Raw genomic sequence first — 21,767 nt, 5'->3', positions numbered from 1 at the left:
AGTTATTAAAAGATATTTTCTGAATTTCTCTATTTGCATAAAATCATTACAATTGCACAAAGCTGCTCATTGTGCAGATGGTGTTAGTGGAAGCCTGTTTAGAAGAAGGAACCTAGAACCTAACATTTCCCCATAAAATTAATTTCTTAAATTCCTTGATCAACTAGTACTCTAGACTTGCACAAAGAGCCCCTGATGGCTCTCTGAGTAGCATTGTTTTTCCTTTTAAGACCTGAATTGTTGTTTAGACCTGGATAGGTCTTTTTACTCCAATTGGACTTCAGTAAAACAGTTCTAAACCCCATAAGTACCACTCCGCTAAAGCCACATTAATTAACATCTGAAACCATGGATTTGTACCTTCTATCTCTGCAGCCATCCTGGTTGAAATGGGCATCCTGAGACAACGTAGGAATTGCCTCATATTTACTGATAAACCACTTAATACTTAACAAAAAATGTCACAGTGTGTGACAGAAATAGTTATATGATGTCATTGGAAGTAATCCTCTTACACTCAGCCACTGTAAATCATAGACAGGTTGTCAGTAGCACACAACACCACACTATATCTACCACTCATACTACTAACCAAACATGTAGAGCATCGTATGCCGAGGCACTTAAATGTAACCTATGTAAACTGCCAAGGTCTCCCAAATGCAAAGAAAAAAGTACCTTCAGCAACCACACAAACAAACAACTCACAGTGTACCCATCACACAAGGTGCACCTACAGCTCTCATTGTGTCTGTTAAGCCTGTAAGGCAAGCCTCCACACATTCCAACATCTTAGACATAGGAGACTCAATTGTGAGAGACTGATGCACCACAGACCAGACTGAGCAACAAATTCATTATGGCCAGTTGCATATCAGGTCCTTGTACTACAAAGATACATATCACACAGTCATAACACAAGTGGGAGTAAATGACCTGAAATGTTACCTCCCTGGATTATATAAAGAGAGACATGATGGTACTCTCAGAGTATGTATCTGACGCAGGCATGAACTTTCCATGAGCAGCATTTTACCTTCCTCTAAAATGATGCCACAATATGAACAAAGGATGATTGACTTCAACAATTGGTTTAGATGGTAGTGTATGTATCTTTTGGCTTTTCCCGGTTAGGGGTCGCCACAGCGGAACTCCGGTCCGCTAATGATTGGCAGTTGATTTTTACATACCTGCTTGCCAAGCCTGACACACAACCTTCAACGAAAGTACATCCATTCATGCATGTCTTCATGCAGAAGACTCTCTAGCTAAGAATCGAACCAGACAGCATCTTACTGTGAGGCGACAACACTACCGCAGCACCACCAACTACTGACTTTAGTGCAGTAGTTACAGACCTTAGGGTTAGGGCGCGGGTCATGGTAAGGGGATAGCTAGTAGGGCTATCCCATTACCATGACCCGCGCCCTAACCCTAAGGTCAGTGACTAACGCACCACAGTGGAGGACAGGCTATCCAGAGAAAGACTACCTGGAATGCAATATATTATCAAATCCACTTACAGAACATCCTGGTAGTTATACAAGTCCACATTATGTGAAACTGTTCTCTGTAGTCGTGTACCTAAATTTGTCATTGCTTGGCCCATACTGATGCATAATAACAGCTTGAGAGGTATGTATGTGCTATATCAGCTATAGGAATATGTCACTTTACCAAAAACTGACACTACACACCTGTAGAGTTTTTATTATCAGTGTTTTCAGGGATATAATCTGCAGTGCCACTAATGGAATGTTTTTCTCACTTTCCCCACCCCTTATCGATATTTATTTATTATTATGATTTAATATTAACATATGTTGTTAAACTAACTATATTTTTGCAAAAGGTGATGTAATATTGTTATGTGTTATTATGATTCACTATTAACATACTTTGTTAAACTAACTATTTTGTTGTCCTTATGGCTTACTTCTTACTGGCATGCTGTTACCATACTGAATGTTATGTTATTAACTGTTGTGTTACGCATACTATACATTATGTATTTGTATGAATTAAAATGATGTTCCATTCTGTTAATACTAACAATGGTTTGGTTATTACTAACCTTAACCTATTGCTATACCTCTATGACCACGGCACGTCAAGGTAGGCTGGTTCACAGCTGATCTCCCTACCTTGCCTCAACTGGCCATGGCACCAGGTCCCAGCACATCTGGGACCCGGACCATGGGTGCTTCCTCTGTTGCCCCTGCACTACCTGTGGAGTACCACCCCAAGGGACGGGACCTGGCCCCCCTCTGGGAGCGGTGATGGAGGGAGGTGTTGTCACCAGGGATGAGTTGCCGGTCTTGGTGTACATGATAGTCTACCATGGCTTTGACCACCTCCTGTGCCTGATTGAAGGAATACTGGTTGACCTGGTGGGCCAGCTTCACCCCGGTGCCCAGCATCCAGCACTGCCACTTTCAGCGTAGTGAGCAGCAGTGCCAACAGTCCCATGGGTGGGGATGTGAGTCATGCTGCTGCCGTCTTGAGGCACATGGGACTTGGATTCCACAATACCCTCTCTATCAAAGGAATTCACCCCCCCCATATGTCACACACCACCACCACTGTCTGTGGTGTTGTCTGTCTTGTCTCTCTGCAAATGCATCCTCACCTACCCAACTTACCTGCCCCACATGTACATATCTCCTTTCCCCAGCATTCATACTCACACCTTAAAAACAAAATGGGCACCTCTCCCAAAAAATATATATCTTCCCATACATAGCTCACCATTTCACCTATGTGTCCACTGGACACAAGTAATTTGGTCCAATTGGCTTAACAACATATTATATTGTCCTTACTCCTCTCTCTCTGTGGGTGAGATTTCAAATCCATGTACATATTCTGTCAAAGTGCACAGTTGTTGCTGTAAAAAAATGGATAGCTATGGTACTTTCCTGCACTCTTCATGCACATCCCTACCTGCCTTCCACTATGTTTTACCCCCTGCTTGCACCTCATTTCACCACTTTCCTATCTCCCCATTTATCTTTTCTTTATATTTTTTTTAGTGAGATGTTGCACGTGTGCCACATCATGCATCTTTGCTAAGCTCAGCTAAATAGAACTATATTCATTATGTGTCCTTAAAAATCTGTTATACATTTACAAAATAAACACCTGTCCCATGTATTGAATTTGAGACCATCGCAACTGCAGACCAGTGCATTAACGTACAACATCATACAACTCTTACTTAAAATAGGTGCTTTAAAAAACATAGTAATTGCCAGTTAAAGTCATTGAGTGCATTTTAGTGTAGCTGAGTGCCATGCCATGCAGTACAAACTTGAATAAAACTTAATAGAAAACATGGGAGTGTTCCTGGGACTCTGGTACAATAGTACCCACTACAAAGCCAAAGATATAATAATGGATGTAATTGAGGCCTCTGATACCAGGTACATGTGCCATTTTATCAGCAACATGTATAAAGACACCTGCTAAGGCATTAATGGCAAAATACATGTTCAACTGGGACCCTGGTGCAGAAATACATCCACATAAAGCCTTGCACATACTTATGGATGTAGAACATGATTGTCACCGTCTGTAGGTGTGCACATATGTCTTGCAAATGCACCTGCTGCAGCAGTGACTGTGTAGCTCAGTTTGTTAAATGCCTCATAACCAGTACATTTTTACAACACACAGTCCTGGGTTCAAATCCAGTGGTGTATAACACTGAATTTTCAGTATTGGGAAGCCAGCAATTAATGACAGAGTCATGCACTCTTTATCAACACAATGCATATCAAACAAATTGCTTTTAACTAATGTAAGTCACAGGCCTGCAGGTAGGAACACACTTCACTTATCCCTATAACAAATGTATATGTGCATAAATTGTCACATCATGCAGTAATATGCATTCACAGAGAATTTCAACTCAGGTACTGCAGATGAGGGCCACTAATATCAGAGTGAACCACACAATCCTTTAAAAGTCATAGTGCAGATTGCCATAGCTGAAGAATGAGCATACACATTTGAAGTCCCTATTTGTAACAGTGACACAATGACTGCCCTCATACACACTGTAAATTATAAATTATTCTTCAGACTGTAATACATGGCCTGGCAGATGACCAAATGGTGGACATATTCACATGCACACACACACAAACACACACACACACACATATATATATATATATATATATCTATATATATATACTCCATCTTGCTTAAGGACACACCAAACATGTTGCCTAGTACTCTGTTATTGATGCCATTACCTAACATACTACACCTTAAACACCTGCCCCTTCATTGGAGTGTAGAGGGTACACTTGCTCTGGGCCTGGCTCTACAACAAAACTGACACAGCTCACGCAGTTACTCCTACAGCCTGTTGTCCTCCAAAGTCTTCATACTCTCTGCCTATGTCTATTACCTGCAGCAGTAGCTGCAGTCAGTAGCACACCAAGCTCTATGTAAAGGTGTCTACTGCAGACATACACCCTGGGACGATGTAGTCTTCTCACCCCAGTAATGTCCAGCACAACATATCAGAAAGGGGGCCTAACCTACACGAAAGCCTTATATATATATATTACAGTGGTTGCATGTCATTTGCTGATGCTAGTGCAAATCAGCTGTCTTGGCTGCAATTAGCATTTCATAACCACAGATTAGTTTAGAGGTAATTACCTGCTGCTAGGAAGCATTTTTAAAAGGCAAGCAGCTGACTATGGTGAACCATTCTGTATGAGACTTTACTCACACAGAGCACACCATTGTGACATCTCTGCTATCACGACATATCAACAGAGGAGTACTGCACTCCATCAGGTATGTAAATGTTTTTGTGTACAACAAGTTGCAGATGGGTGAATACTTACAGGGAATAGTGAGTACAACATTAACCCTGTCTTAGACCTGTGATAATTACATGCCAGTGACCTCCTGCTCTCTTACACCTGTACAGGAGGTACAAAACATAAAGGGTGCATTGTCTTTTGTTATTGTGACACACTGGTCTCATTGGCTTGTCCTTTTACAGCGGTTGTGATAGCACACTGCTATCCATCTGGCATTGTTCGTATGACATATCATTGAGGATTTGCCCATAGGGGACACACCACAGTAGATCTGAGTGTTGGGTGTATGATAATACAGCAGTATCTGTCATGGCACACACTGGAATACCTGACTATTGCTACTATCTCAGTTGTATCCACACACTTTGTTTGTTTGCACACTGTGGAGTATGATATGTGTGAGCAAGCAGTGGTTAATGCCAGCCATTTTGCCCTTGCTGTATCTGTACACAGAATACGTTCAAATATGTGATCCTGTAATGTGTTCCCCTTTTGTTGTCTTTCAGAAATTATGTACTGTTGATGCCATGCACCCTTCTCAGATGTGGAGAATGAAATTATACTGCAAGCACTAAGGCAACATCATCACATCCTACTATTCAGAGGGAGACAAAGCACAGAACAGTGGGCTGCACTGTGGACAGACTTTGTCCATGATGTGAATAACACGAGCCAGCAGGGCAGGACATATGAGCTGGTTCGATACCGGGCAACCAACATGATAAATTCTGCACGACAAAGGGCAGCAGGTGAAGCCAGGGATCATGCTGTCACTGGTGGATGGCCTGCAGTGGAACAACCACTCTAGGCCACTGAGAATTTCTGGTGTACCTAGGTACACACAACAGGTCCCAGGCATCCATTACACCATACATCATGGAGGTGAGTGCCACAGTTTCCACAGCAAAGGAACGTGCAGGTTAGCTTACTGTGATCAACATTGTAATACTGTAGCAGTCAGTGTGTCAGGTTGTAGATACTTTTATGTGGATGTCAGGTCTTTGTTCTTTGGGGGATATAACCTCAATTATACACTCATACTCAGATTGTGACCAGTACCACAAGTAACATAGCAGCTACTGTAAATGTGAGATATAGGGATGTAGTACCTTTTTGTGCTGCAACATGCAGTGGTACTGACATTACCCCACCCTCAACTTTTCATAGGTCCATCAGGCATTGCCTAAGACCATGGTCCTGTTCCTGGTAAGCATGCCACTTGTTTTGTTAAGGAAGAATTATATTCTATTATGGTTAAGAGCCAGAATAATGCCCTATGTAAACATAACTATGTGTGTAAACAGCATAGGATATTTTTAAATTCCAGTCTGGAACAAGTACCTAAGGTTTCTAGAAGGGGTAGTCACAGGAGGGTAGTTCAACAAACAGATATACATTGGCAGTTACAGTTAAGAGCAGATGAGGCACCTGGTTTAAATGAGGCAGGCAATCTAAAATGTCTTTTAAAATACAACAGGTTAAAGGTAAATACATTAGGCAGTGAAATGTGTATTTCCATATATTTGTTAAGAGAGTTGTATTTTTTTTATATGTTGTTTTTCAAGTATAGTGTCATACTGATTAATTAAAAGTTACATAATACTGGTCATGTTTTACTTGGTTTACTTCAAGTCATTGTTACAAAGGTCCTGAGAGAAATTTGTATTTTGTTCTGAGGAAGTGTTTTGTGGACAAATGAGGAGAAGAACTTTGTTTGACTGCTAATCCAGTTGTGAATCTTCATTGTTATGAGTCTTGGAGGCTTTTCATACACAATAGTGCAGGTATTAATGTACGACTTTTTTCTTTCTTATTGCAGGTGGCCATGGGGGTTGTTGTCAGTTCCCTACACAACCTGATGTCAGTGTCTTTTCGGACTCTAATGATGATGGCGGCCACGTGAGGCATAGGTGGGAATGTCAGGGGCTGAATCTGTCCCAGAGGTAGACATCAATCTTCTGCCCAGATTGTTGTCATACAGAGTCTGCATGTCCACATATAAGCTATCCCCAAAGGCCACAGATATTGGACAGTCAGAAGATGGGAACATTGAACAGGAAAGTATGGCAACTATGGCTCCAGTGAGTGTAGACACTGGCCATAGCCAGAAATCTGGCAAGGTCCTACACAGGCAGAATAACAGGGGTACTTTCTGGATGCTTGCTGTCTGTCCACCACCTGTTGCAGGTGTCACATCACGGTCACTCGGCCCATGTTTCAGGCCATCATGGAGGCATTGACACATTCTGAATGGAACACCAGACGTATGCTTAGGGTTATGGATGCAGCACAGTCTGCCATCCGTGACTGCATCCACTGCATTGGGGACATCCTGGATCAGTTCATTGATACAGTGGACAGATGGTAGGCTGAGACAGTGTATGTCTTGGACGGCACATTTTCTGTGCTGGAGCATGTGGTTGGAGTTGAGCGTTGAAACCATGGATGTAGGTCAGCAACCATATCTGTTGAGCATCCACGTGGCTGTGCACACTCAAGCTCCCATAGTGGCAGTACATCCAGCACTACAGAGGTATTTTTCTGTCCACACCATGACATGGCAGGCAATGGGCTCATTGTCCTTGGTGGTCCCATGGGGGACACTGTCCCAGCAGACAGCAGTCACTGTCAGGTACTACCACCACTTTTGTCTGTGAGCATTGAGGTGCCAGTGCAACTCTTGGCAGAGCCAGTTGCTCTATTTGGGGTTGGGGATGGTGAACTGGCTACTCTACCATGTATGGTCCAAAGCTATCTGACATGCACATGTGTAGGGCTAGCACTGAGCTTGACTGTGTACATGCACACACTCACACACCACTGTCTTAAGCAGGTCACCTACAGACACACACAGTACCTCTCCATGGTCTATCTTACATGCTCCCCTCCTGACTCACACACATACTGTCTACCATTTGGGCCATCCTAGGCCTCCTGCACTCCCACACAACACCCTGTGCAAGTGATGATACCAGTGCCACTTCTCTGTCATCCTCACCATTGATGCAGGGAAATAAAGCTATGTGTCTGATGTACAGGGTGACTATATTAGTTAACATGTACTTGTGTAATGCAGTGTTGGTTCAGTGGTTACCGACAGATACTGTATGCTGGCATTTGTCATGAGTATACCACATATATTTGCGTACCTTATGTTGTATGTTGTACTGGCTGTATAGTTACACAATGCAGGTATGTTGTAGGCCTGTTTATGTTTCTGTTACAGGAGTCTGTTGGGATAACCTATGGATACACAGCAGAAGTACAGCAGCAGAGGATGGCATGTCAGCACAACAGTAATATGTCATCAGCAAGGTGCAGCACTATAAATGCATGGCGCTATAGGTTCATATGTGTCTAACAGGCTAACAAGGACAATGGCAGAATTAAGCATACTCATATATCCCTAATCTGTGAGAAGGTCTGCTATACTTGACAAGTGCCACCAGGGTTTTGGGAACTAACACATCTACAAGCTGTGCTGATAGAGATGACCCATCTACATATATCCTGTGTCTAGTACCAACAGTTGTTTGACAACAGTTCATGTCCTGCATCCTAATGTGTAACCTGCACATGATGTGTGTCACAGCAGATGTGTGCGTTACATGCATGGGGGGCCTGTTTCATGTAGGGTGCACTGCCTATGTTACATACCTGTCTCACCAGCATGTTGTATGCATACCACACTAATGGTGTCAGTGTGTAGTACAGGTGAGACGTGTTACTCCTGTCATGGATACGCAGGAGGTACACAGTGGGAACTGACACCTTCCTGTATGGAGCCATACACATCCCCTCCAAAACATTTCAGAGACAGACTACACATGTACGGTCATGACATAGACTCCATAGGACATGTTATCTACACTGGGTATTGGTGTACCATGGAACCTCTATGACTGCTACAATTGTATAATATGCCTGTGTAGTGACATGGCAAGGATATCATTGCACAAAATGATAGGTGTGGGGACTGCCATATTCAGCATACCAATGGCAGTCTGGGATGTAAATTCAAAACCTTTCTGTATTGGTTGTACGACAGTGAATGCATCCACATCTTTCCGACCAGTGACAGTTGAAGGCTGCATTACTCTCTGTGTCCATAACTCCATGTGTAATGGCTTGACTGTGTGCGGTGTGCAGACACTACAATATTTTGCAGGGGTGGATGAATCCCCACAAGGACAGTATTGTGCAGTCATTGGAATTTAGTTTATGTCAGTGGGTCAGGTCAGGAACAGACAAACAACTAACTGTGTCTTAGGCCATCCTGGATAACTATTGGTTCTGTGTGGGATTTCATGACAGCTCCTGATATGCACTCACCAGCTAATGTACTCCATCAGAGGACAGTGGCAGTGGCTGTAACTGCAGAGAGGGGATAGGTAGAAGGGGTATGCCAATAATGAACTCCATTGATGACTGGCATCATTGCAGCATAGGTGTCCCACTGCTATGTTCCCTGAGTATGACTGTCAGATACTTGCCTATCCAACAGCTGATATAAAACTCTGTACATGGCATACACAGTTTCCAGCATGGCCTGCTGACTTAATATTGTCATACATGTTGTCAGGCCATGGTTGCTGAAGTGAGACTTATGTCTGACATCCAGTGCATATTGTAACAGTCAATGGGCTCTGCCATTTACAGTCAGTAGGCATGATCTGGCTTTTGCCAAAGGTAAAAGTGTCTGGTCTAGTGTCAGTAGGTGTAAAACAGTGGTAGTGCTCGTAATCATGCTAAGCCCTATCATGACATTTCAGGTGACATGACTCAGAGATATGGGAACACTGCTTTGCACAACACACTAGTTGTCCTCTGTGCATGTAAGTATTGCGTTACTGCCAGCATGTTGCATGAAGAGAGTCATGCAAGGTGTCTGTACAGAGCACAGACAAACACATTAGGGAAGTGTAATATGTACACATTGTGTTGCTTAGCTGTGCTGTGGCTCACTTGCCCAAAGGATGGTCCGGGTCCTTACCTACAGTGACCTAGAGCAGTGCTGTGACATCCCAAATGGGGAACCAATATATTTCATCATGTGTTTACTGATATGGGTAACCACTGCAGCCCCACCAGTGTGAGGTCCTACCAGGTAGGAGCTTGCCCCAGATCATGTTCTTTGGAACTACCAGCATGTACCCCCCCTACTTGCAGACATTACAGACATATATGTGAAGAAAGCCACTTATGACATCCTGTGAGATGGTTGACATAGCAAGACTACACATCCTCCTCCAGATGGGACAGGCAGGTATGCAGAGCTGTACACCCATGCATTATGCCAGCTGCATTACAACTGCATGAACTTGGCTGTATGGGGCAGGTAGGACACAAGATCATCATGACTCACCCCACTTGAGCGGTGGGCAACTGCTATTAGCCATCTGATCAATAACAGGTAGACATTGTTGTGTGACAGTAGTGGTGAAGTGCCCCTCTAACATGCAGGCACAATATCCTCAGCTAAATGAAGCACATAGTGTTGTTGTGATCTTGTGTAAATATGGTAAGTGACAACATTAGCCACCCACACAAGGCAGAACCACAATGCACAGTGTAGTTACATGTGTAACCTCAAAGGACAGGCCCAGAATGTGGCTGACTTCAGATGTCACAATGGCACATATGATGGGTCTGTACTCATACCTAACCTGTACTCCCACATTGATTGCATAAACTAGGCTCCCTTGTCCTCACCAGTTGTGACACATGACATTCCTACAACCTGTACCATAACACCCATATGTACTTGGCAGTTTGAAACTGGCCTCTCAATGGACCATACACAGCATCTATTGCACATGCTAACATTACAGGCTGCATCCCACATGTGATCTCTCAAGGATTACTAACATCATTGGGAATCCCTTGTAATCATATTGACACCACTGGCTGCGCACCAGCTAAGTGGACAATGGATAATGTCCCACCCTTGCAGAGAGGTGGTGCATCCACTGACCAACATAACTATAGACCTCTTTGTCTAAGTATACATATCTGTATGCTTGTAGGGGCAATCATCATGGAGCTGCTCAGCACACATATATGTGATCTGCACACTGTTGACAGTATACAGTTTGAATGCATGACAGGGGGAAGCATGACTGTTACACGTGGTGAACATTTCCATAGCAGTCGCCAAGGACCTAGGTGAAGGAACATCAGGATGTACAAAACCCATACTGAACCAAGCCATTTGACTATATCCTCTGCTCAGGCAACATTTACAAAGCACCCAGTTAAGCATCAGCGATACTGTCATTGTAGGGGTCACTAAGTGGCCCATTGATGGTACACATATGCAACATAGGGACATCTACCTTCAATACATGATCTGTAAGCAGCAGTGCTCAACAGGACACAGTCCTGGGTCCTCTACTGCTTGGAATCCATGTAACCACAATACACAAGAGTACTGAATGACTATGGATAAAAATGTTGACTGATGCCTGCACATTGTGATCACTCATAGAGTCTGTGAGTTATGTCAATAGCCTACAATGGAGTATTGAAAAATGCCTGTTGACATACTAATGGCCATAAACTCCAAGCAAATATATATGCAGTATCATGTTCATCAGGTAAACCTAAGTACCAGGTAAGTAGCACATCAGTCAAAACATGTGCTGTACATACTCAGGGGCAAAAGAACTGAACACAGAGAATGGGCCACACAGATTTACACCTAATGTGCCTCAGATCACCATGTCTCTAGAATGGTATGGCAGAGAACATATGGCATAGCTGAGGCTACAGTCACCAATAAGTGACATACTTATAACCTCCACATATCCTTCTCTTAGTATACCAATATCTGAGTGCAATGGCCAGTTGTTGATGTACCTTTCCAAGCAGTACTAGCAATTGCACATAACAGTATGATCCCTCACAGGGACAATTCATGTCTTCAGTATGTGTTCAATTGGGATGGTCTGCAATGAGTGTCATTGTCACCTGTGGCATATAGACTACTCAGAGGTGATCTGTGCCTTAGATACAGGGTGATGTGTGACCCTACTTGATTGCATATGCCGCCTATCTGTAGGAAGCATAGTAGATGGATGACTCACTGTAAGGACACTGCAAAACCAAACTTATGTTTAGTTTACCAAGATTATGCCATATGGATATATACCTATGCACAAAGTGGGCTGGAGTGAGATTAGAACCCCTACCTATCTAGTCTTATACACTATAAACCACAGTACTTATTGCATGCACCATGGCTTATGTCTGATACTGCACTGTCAGCTGGTAGTCTTAAGGTGGCTGACATCATTAGGCCTTGTAGAATAGGTCAGTTTGGAAGCCAGCATCAAGTTACAGGCTCAAAAAGTGCATAACAATTGCAGGTGGATAACCCATGCTTTGCAGGGGAATGCACACACATGTACACATGCACACACACACACACACACACACACACACACACACACACACACACACACACACACACGCACACGCACATGCACCAATTGGGTTGCAGTGAGAGTAGAACCTTAATCTATCTATTCTTATACACTATACTATAGGTCACAGAACTTATCACATGCACCACAACTTACATCTGATACTACACTGTCAGCCGGTAATCTTAAAGTAGCTGACATCCAAAGGCCTTGTAGAATAGATAGTTTGGAAGCTAGCAGAAAGTTACAGGCCCAAAGAGTGCATAACTGTTGCAGGTGGATAGCCCTTGAGAGCATGTCTGTTGTTTTGCTGGGGAATACACACACACACACACACACACACACACACACACACACACACACACACACACACACACACACACACACACTCATACACCAAGTGTGCTGGAGTCAGATTAGAACCCCTATCTATCTAGTCTTATACACTACAGATCACAGTACTTAGCACACGTGCTACAGATTAAGTGTGCTGTATATGTGATTGCAGGCACAGTAGTAGTACTTCTGCATTACACAAACTAGGCTTTTGTTGAACAGTATCTGTGGATAGTGCCTGCAGAGGGGATATTGCTATCTGTATCTAGTATCCTAGCAGTGAGATAACTGTTTTATCCTAGCTATGTGTGTATAGTTACCAGTATGGCCATATGTGGTTACTTGCAGTTACATAGGCAAACCTGTTGGCAGGGACAATGTGCTCTGTCCATACATGCATTGACAACATTATGCATTACACCGCCTGGTCACCTGTATCTGTCTATGTGGTGAAAACCAGCATGTACAGGGTTCTTGTGTTGTTCTCATCCTGGATGGGTTGAGTGTCAGGGTTATTCATTGTGATAGTAGGACTCCTTCCTACTTCTACTGCATTTAAGTCCACATGGTGGAATATTTTGTTTCCTTGTCTCTGTTCAATGTTGGGAGACAAGGAATCTAACCTGGCTGCCATATCATCCACACCTTGAGTGAACATTCCAACCAGAACAGTAAAAGTACCGATGTCATCACTGGGTATTTGAGAAGACATCATGAATGAAGTATTAGGACTACTAAGATGGCAACAGCACAAGAATTAGTGACAGATTGTGCAGTACTGGACCAGTTGGTCTAGCACCAGTATCCCACAACACAGGAGTTCCCTCGGGGCTTATTGGGGCTCCTACATTACATGTATGGCTGAATGAACTGACAAACTTGGGCATACCACCTTCCCTAACAAACCAGGAGCAACCGGCTGGACGGAATTTAAATAACATAGTAGAGAAGTTAAAGACTTTGGACTATGAACTACTAAAATGTAAAAAGTTGCAATTGGAGATAGCTTATTTCAATGAATGCACACATGCAGAAGTAGCACCTAAAGGGCTACATCACCATCAATACCTCACGGGGTTGGTAGCCAGATCCACCTTTCATAAAGAGTTGATTGAACTTTTCAACAAGCAAGGGATAGAACTCCTAAGTGTAATGTGCAAAGACTACCAAGTAACTGTGGACATCCTAACACCAGAGGTAACTGAGCTTGATACCTCTATTAAAAATGATTTAGACTTTAAACATTATAGCTTTGAATATGACAGGGTGTTCAACAGTTTAAACCAATACATTAACAAAATGAAAACAATTAATAAAAAAAAGCTACTAAGGGACCATGGTGACTACAATAAAGGGATATCTTACCTTACACTACCCTCCTTGCAAGTTTGGAACCCCGGATAAAACAACTCCACAAAACGTTCCCAAATCGAAGGACCGAACACACTTGAACTCCAAACACGATACTAGTATAAAACCACTCAATAAATGAATTTATTTAAGCCGTTTGACAAATGCTTTTCTTCAGAGCATTCTCCAACTTCTTTAGAATACAAACTGAACAAAAAGTGCCCCTCCCCAATCATTCATATATAAACCCCTGTGATTATCTTAATTATATGATTGCAAATACTTTCTTAAAAAACCTTTGTATGCATCTCATTAAAACTTATACTAGTTAATATGTATTCCTTATCAACTGTTCACAGTAAAATCCACCATTGTAAGTTCATAACTACAACCACCATATAATATTATACCTGTGGTTCATGAATTACATAGCAATGTGTTTCTGTTAACAAACACTATTTCATTGCTACAGTTTCTTAAGTTTGGAACCCTGCTGGATGAGATGGGACACACCCATTGAGTTCAATTCAGGAAACACAAACAACATCTACCGGGTGGATTTCACACCACCAGGAGGTGGACCTGGTAACTCCAGTGCAAACTACTCAGACGTTCAGCAAGGAAGAACAGGGACAAACAGGCCAAATCAGTCTTCCCAAAATGGTGAGCCAAACAGAGACATGACCAGATTTTACACCCAGGCACAAATAACCAGGAAATGCGCATAACCTACAGAGTGGAAATTTTTACAACCTCAGGCCACCGACCAGTACACAGAGGTACCAGAAGCAACAAGGGAGGAACTCCAACCCATGAAAGAGGAACAAACTGAGGTGGTAACTCACCTCCAAATTCAGGTACTGTATATCACAGAGAAAAAAAAACTTTCTGTGATAATGAATGAAGGGAAATACTTTAAAAGCTATAACTATTTCTCATACAAGGTTAGCCCACAACTTGTTCAACTATTAGGAAAGGGCTTTACTTTCTTCCCTTCACGTAAATTTGATTTATCTAGCACTGTGTTAGACCTTAAAATATTTACAAGAAAACCGAATTTAGTAATATTGTTGGGGGCTAATGAGTATAATAACAATGAATTTAAAACAACCAGTACATACAATCCCCCATTACATCCACTTATTTCTACTTTTGAGCATGTATGTGAGATAGACCTGAGGAATTTAAATAAACACCACCAGTACAGTAGGAAATTAAATAAATGTAATAATTTTAACATCAGTGAGACTGAGAGGGAAGCTCTGTTTGAGTTGCAGAATGCACATGTGAGGGTTATGAAACTTGACAAGGAGAGAAGGCTGGTTTTGATGGAAATAACTGATTACAACAATAGGATGGAACAACTGCTTTTGACTGAAACATACACTAAAATTTCACTCAAACAATGTAATACGGCATACAGACATGTTAATTCTTACATTAATGATCTATTCATAGAAGCTAAAATCAATGTAATGTTGTATAACTATTTTTGTATGCCAGCACCAAGGATCTCTACTTTGTTCGGAATCCCCAAAGTCCATAAAAACATGACCAATCCACCCATGAGACCTCTGGTTGATGCCAGAAATTCTATAACGTATCCATGTTCTAAATATGTGGATTCTATTTTTAAAAGTACATTAGTCAGGAACCCCATATTTGTAATGACTCATGGACCTTCCTGAAAAGAATTAATGATTTAACCTTTGAACCGAACTACACCTTCCTCACAGTAGATGTGAAGGACTTATATACTTCAATTCCCCATTTCTAAGGAATAGAGTGGATTTCAAGTATAATGAGACTAAGGGGTGCACCTCTTAATGAAATACATCTAGTTGAGGAGCTACTAGATATAGTACTAACAGACAACTACATTATAAAATAAAAAATAAATAAATAAAATAAAATAAATGTTGTTTCCTTGTCTCTGTTCAATGTTGGGAGACAAGGAATCGAACCTGGCTGCCATATCATCCACACCTTTAGTCTATTACTTGATGGGGATATACACCCTAACCCTGGACCTGCCAACTCAGGCATGTACTCTCCCTCTACCAGAAAACTAAGCCTCAACCCTACAATTTCCTGGCCACCCAACTCTCTCCTAACCTGTCATCTTAATATCAGAAGCATCAAAAACATGGTGCATGAACTTCATACACTCCTTGCTGATCTCTCCCCTGAGAATCTCTGTCTATCTGAGACATGGTTAAAACCTACCACTACTGATAAGGAAGTACTACTCCCTGGGTATAACATAGACAGGTGGGACCGTGCTTCCAGAAAAGGGGGTGGGGTAGCCATACTCTACAAATCTGAGTTGATTGTAACTACGGATGTCATACAACCACCTCAGATTAACAACTTGGAGATTCTAGCAACCAAACTGCAACTCAACAATAGTAAATGCATTTATATAATTTGCATGTACATTCCCCCAGGTAATAATATAGCTACACTTGAAGATACCCTACACTGGATATCTAGTCACTACCTTCAAGAAACCTTACTTCTTGGAGACTTTAATATAGATTGGGCCACTGTTCTTCAGAATCCCCTACCACCCATATTAACTTGCACTCATTCATGCAAGTTATTAACACCCCAACTAGGACAGGCAAACCCAACCATAAAGAATGTATACTTGATTGGGTACTTATTAATAGTCACCCTAACCTGTATACATTTGGTACCCTCCCTGAGAGTCTAAGTGATCACCATCTCACATATATAATTAAGCACAAAGTAACCAATCCCCAACAACCCTTACTAAGAAATGTCAGAAATAAAAAAAAGTTTGACTCAGCCAAATTCCAACAAGAATTAAATTCTTGAAATTGGTCTATCCTAAAACATCTCCCCTTAGAAGAAGCAGTATTGTATTTTAACAAAAAATTCCTTCAGATTCTTGACTTTCATGCACCCATTTGTTCAAAGAAAACTAAGGCAAAAGCTGCACATTGGCTTTCAAAAGAGACTAGGCTCAAAATTAATCTCAGAAATAAATCTTGAGCTTTATGGCGAACTACTAAACTCCCTCATGATCAAATTAAATACAGGCAACTTAGGAATGAAACTAAAAAACATATACTACTTGACAAAAAACAATACTTCTGCAAATTACAAACATATAATCAAAATAACCCTCAGAAGTTCTGGGCAGGGTTGAATAATCTACTATACCCTGGTCATACTACTACCCCTGTCCCAGCTGCCTCCACTGATAAACCCCCAGAAGCAGTCTCAAACAGTTTTAACCGATTCTTTACCAAGACAATCCAAGCCCTAGCCAGCCAACTGCCTCTTAACTCCCACAGCCAGTTCCACCCTAAAAAATCTACCTTTATTTAGCTTCAACCTGTTGCCACATCACTTATCTGTACCTTAATCAGAAAACTAAAACCCACCACACTCTCGGCTGACCAACTTCCGGCTGAACATCTACAAAAATCAGTTGATGCCATTGCCTATCCAGTGTCATTACTTATCAATCGCACCATAGCAGAAGCAAAAATTCCTGATATCTGGAAGATATCCTATGTAATCCATCTTCATAAAGGAGGTAGCTCTACTGAACTCTCCAATTATAGGCATATAGCTATACTCTCTCCTCTAGCAAAGATAATGGAAAAATGTATTCAAAAAACAGTTTATGCACCACCTAATAAATAACCACCTCATGGCAGATACCCAGCATGGCTTTAGACCTCACCATAGCACTACCTCAGCCCTACTAGTCTTTTCCAATACCATAAACCTCAATCGTAATAATAACCATATTTCTTCTGCTCTATTTTTGGATCTGTCCAAAGCTTTTGATATGGTGGATCACCAACTATTAATCCACACCCTGCAATCACTCAGTCTAGATCCCAAAGCCCTTCAATGGTTTAATTCCTACCTAAGTGGTAGACAACAGGCTGTACTTTGGCAGACCAAACTCTCTACCCTTCTACCTAACAACCTGGGAGTACCACAAGGTTCTATATTAGGGCCACTGTTATTCTCGATTTTCATCAGTGATTTGAACACTGCCATACCTAAAGTCAGCTGTATCCAATATGCAGATGACTCTACACTGATCTGCTCAGCAACATCCCCTACAGAGTTACAGTTTGCTACCCAGACTACCTTTAACACAATAGAAAACTGGCTTAGCAATCATCATCTGATACTGAATCCAAAAAAGACTAAAATGCTGTTATTCCCACCAACCTATAGGTCTAGCGCCATTAACTTTACAATTAAAGCAGAGGATGGCACAATAATCTCACTTGAGCACTCTACAAAACTACTAGGTGTCACTATCGACAACAACTTAAAATTCGACCTACATGTTAATCAATTGATCAAAACCATCAATAAAAAACTAGGCTCACTGTATAGAATAAAAAGATTCCTGACTCCTCCAGCCAAGGTTGCCATTGCTCGACCTCACCTTCTCTCTACTCTCTTGTATGCATCCCCTCTTCTCCATAATACTAGTAAGACTACCCTCAACAAAATCACTATCTGTTATAATCACATCGCCAGGTTTGTCACTGGGCTGCCTTTCAGGACACATCATTGCATCACTCTAATTCAGCTTGGATGGCTTGAACTGTCTAGTCTAATATTATATAACCAACTGATTATGGTCCACAAAATTATATACAACCCTGAAAACACCCCTGCACTCAAAAATCTAGTCACCATGTATAACAACCCTAGACCATTGCATTCTTCCAGCAGACTCCTCATCCAGATATGTAAAACTAATAACCTAGCCGGTGACTCTCTCTTTACTAACTCTGTAGGCAGATCATGGAACCTTCTACCTCCTGAGATTACCTCACTCTCTTCTCTAGGTCATTTCAAAGCTAAGCTCAAATAATACCTGGGGTCAAAATGGACATGCTATTGTATCAAGCCTGGCTAATCTTTTCTCCAGATTGTATACAGCTGCTATGTAACCTTTCTTGTACTGCAACTTTTCAGACTTATCTACTCTGAACTTAACAACTGCTCTTACGAAACTATTAAAAATGGTAGTTCATTGATTTAATGAAAAAAAAAATTTCTATATGTAATTTCTGTATGGGTTGTCTCTATGTTGCTCTGTAAATATTCTATTATGCTATCAGTGATACGTGACAGGTAATGATATTTTTTGTTACTGTTTGGAGCTTTTCTCCCCAGGCCTCCGCTGAAAATGGACATTATATCCAGTCGGACTATCCCGGTTAACAAATGTAAAATAAATAAAATAAATAAAATTTGAGGATAAATACTTTTTACAGAAAGTATGGGTGACCATAGGTTCACCTTGCAGGGCCAGTTTTGCAAACGTAGTAATGGCCCACTGGGAACTAGAGTCCGTCAGTAAGAATGGTCAAATTTATAACCAAATATTTTTTACACAAGATTTTTGGATGATATTTTCTTGATCATCAAAGGTGACAGAATTATAGCTGAAGAGCTGGTTAATTATTTTAATAGCACTGCCAGGTTTCTCCAATTTACATATAAATTCCATAATGAAAAAATGGCTTACTTAGATATAGAACTGGAAAACTATAGAAACCTAAAAATATACATAGTAGAGATTTATAGGAAAGCAACTTATTCAAATGCCTTCCTACATTTTTCCAATTCACACCCTTTCCATCAGAAGTCAGCCATCAAGGGCCAACTAGTGAGGACTGCAAGGATGGCCACTTTAGAGAGAGATTTTTTATTACAATGTGAAGTTTTAAGGAAAATGTTCCTAAAAGAGGCTATATAGATTCTCTGATTTTGGACATACAAGACAAGGTGAGGACCAAGAGAAACTGGAGTGTACCAACCACTCCTTAATAATGAACTACCTGAAACAACACTAGAGCCCGCTTTAGAGAAACCCTATGAGAGGAGTTTAAGATCTAAAAGTAATTTATCTAATAACAACTTCATGGTCAGTTTTATAACACCATTCAGCATGGATCCACACAATATAAGGGAAATCTTATGTAAAAACTGGTCCCTAATAATGGGTGAACCCCAATTTTGTACAAAAATAGGTGAACACCCACAGGTAATCTTTAAAAGAGGACAGAATCTAAAAAGCCTATGGGAGCACAAGAAAAGGACTAATACTAGGCTACAAGGGATGTTCAGATGTGAGTGTTGTCCCTACTGTAAACACATAGACATGGGTCAAACATTCATGGTTAGACAACAAACATATAAGTTAAACATGAAACTTAACAGTAATTCCAAATTAGTAGTTTATTTAGCACAATGCAAACAATGTCCAGCATTTTATGTCGGGAAGACCAATAGGAAATTAAAAGAGCGGCTATGTAAACACATATACAACATCAATAGGGCTAGACACCTGTTTATTAAAACTTAAAAGCTTGCTAAGATAAAAAGATCAAACTTTAGTTTTTAAGGAACATTTTAACAAGGAATGTATGTCACTTTATATGTTGTCACTATTCTTGTGTAAATGTGTGCACACTTTGTTGTTTTAAACTAGCACATTTTTAAACCAGTGCACTTATTTATAGGATTCTTTAGGAACAAGGAAAAGCAAAAATGATTCAGAATGCTTAGGGTTAAGTCTAACTTAAGCATTTAAATGAAATTAAGAAGCTGAGCTTGATTATAGGTCAAAAACACATCACATGACAAGTTTGAATTGTTATAAAATAAGCTTTGTACTATACATCTGTTTATTCTGATGAAGTTATGTATGGTACTTGAATAAAAAGCACTTCAATAAATTTGTGGACACTACTATTCTTCAGTGGAGTCTGTTATTCATTTGTGAGTTTGCAGTTTTAGAGTTTTACATATAGTGCAGCCATGATGACGTAGGCATTGGTGAGGAGCTGTGTATCTCTTGCTGATCCGGCTGCAGATGTTTACACAGGATCATATTGTGTAGCGTGGCACATACTGTGAACATATGTGCACATGTGACTGGAGAGCACTGTAGGGCTCCACCAGATATACTGAGGCACCGGGATCATGACTTCAGCAGCCCAAACACATGCTGTATGAATTTCCTAGTTTGTGAGTGCCTCATTATGGCATTCTTCCGTGGGTGTGTGTACATTTCTGATGGGTGTCATTGTCCATGGTTCCAGTGCATAGCCAGTATCCCACAGTAAATGGCCATGTGGGATGTCTCCCCTAGCAAACATCTGGTACAGCTGTGATGTATGCCAGATATGGGAGTCATGATAACTACAAGGGCTGCCAGCACATGCATTCATGATAATGCCATGGGCATTGCACATGACCTGGCAGTTGATTGAGTGGTACTCCTTGTGGTTGATGGTGATTCTACATTTTTCACTGGGTGGTGCCTTGATATATACATGAGTGCGATCTGTGGCACCCAGTAACTAAGGGTAGTGTGCTACATGATAGAAGTGTCAATTATTACTGGCCCTCACCTCAGGGGTGAGGGGAAAATAAATGTGCTCACTGGCATGTGGTAGCATGGCAGCAGGAACTGGTAGAGGACCCTGGATGCTGATACCTGTGAGACCCCCATCATGTCCCCAGTTGGTCTTTGGAAGGTACCTGTGGCTATTATCATAAGGGTTCCACATATCTTTGCTTCCACTGGGATAGGTTCTCCTCTGTTGGCTCTGAGTCTGAGTTGCAGGCGGCAGAGCTCAGTGACTACTTGTAGTATGTCCTTGTCCACCCTTTAGTGGTCTACAATCTCCAGCTCATGTAGCTCCTGGAAGGTTACCCCGGCCCTGAAAACTCTTCTTCGTCTCTGCCTAGGCCTATTGTCAACAGGAGTAGCATTGACTTCAGCATCTCGCAC

This window comes from Protopterus annectens, chromosome 6.part0 (genome assembly GCF_019279795.1).
Source record: "Protopterus annectens isolate FY-2018-M chromosome 6.part0, PAN1.0, whole genome shotgun sequence".
Classification (NCBI taxonomy): domain Eukaryota; kingdom Metazoa; phylum Chordata; order Ceratodontiformes; family Protopteridae; genus Protopterus; species Protopterus annectens.
The sequence above is the reverse complement of the archived record's forward strand: the minus strand, read 5'-3'. Positions refer to the sequence as shown.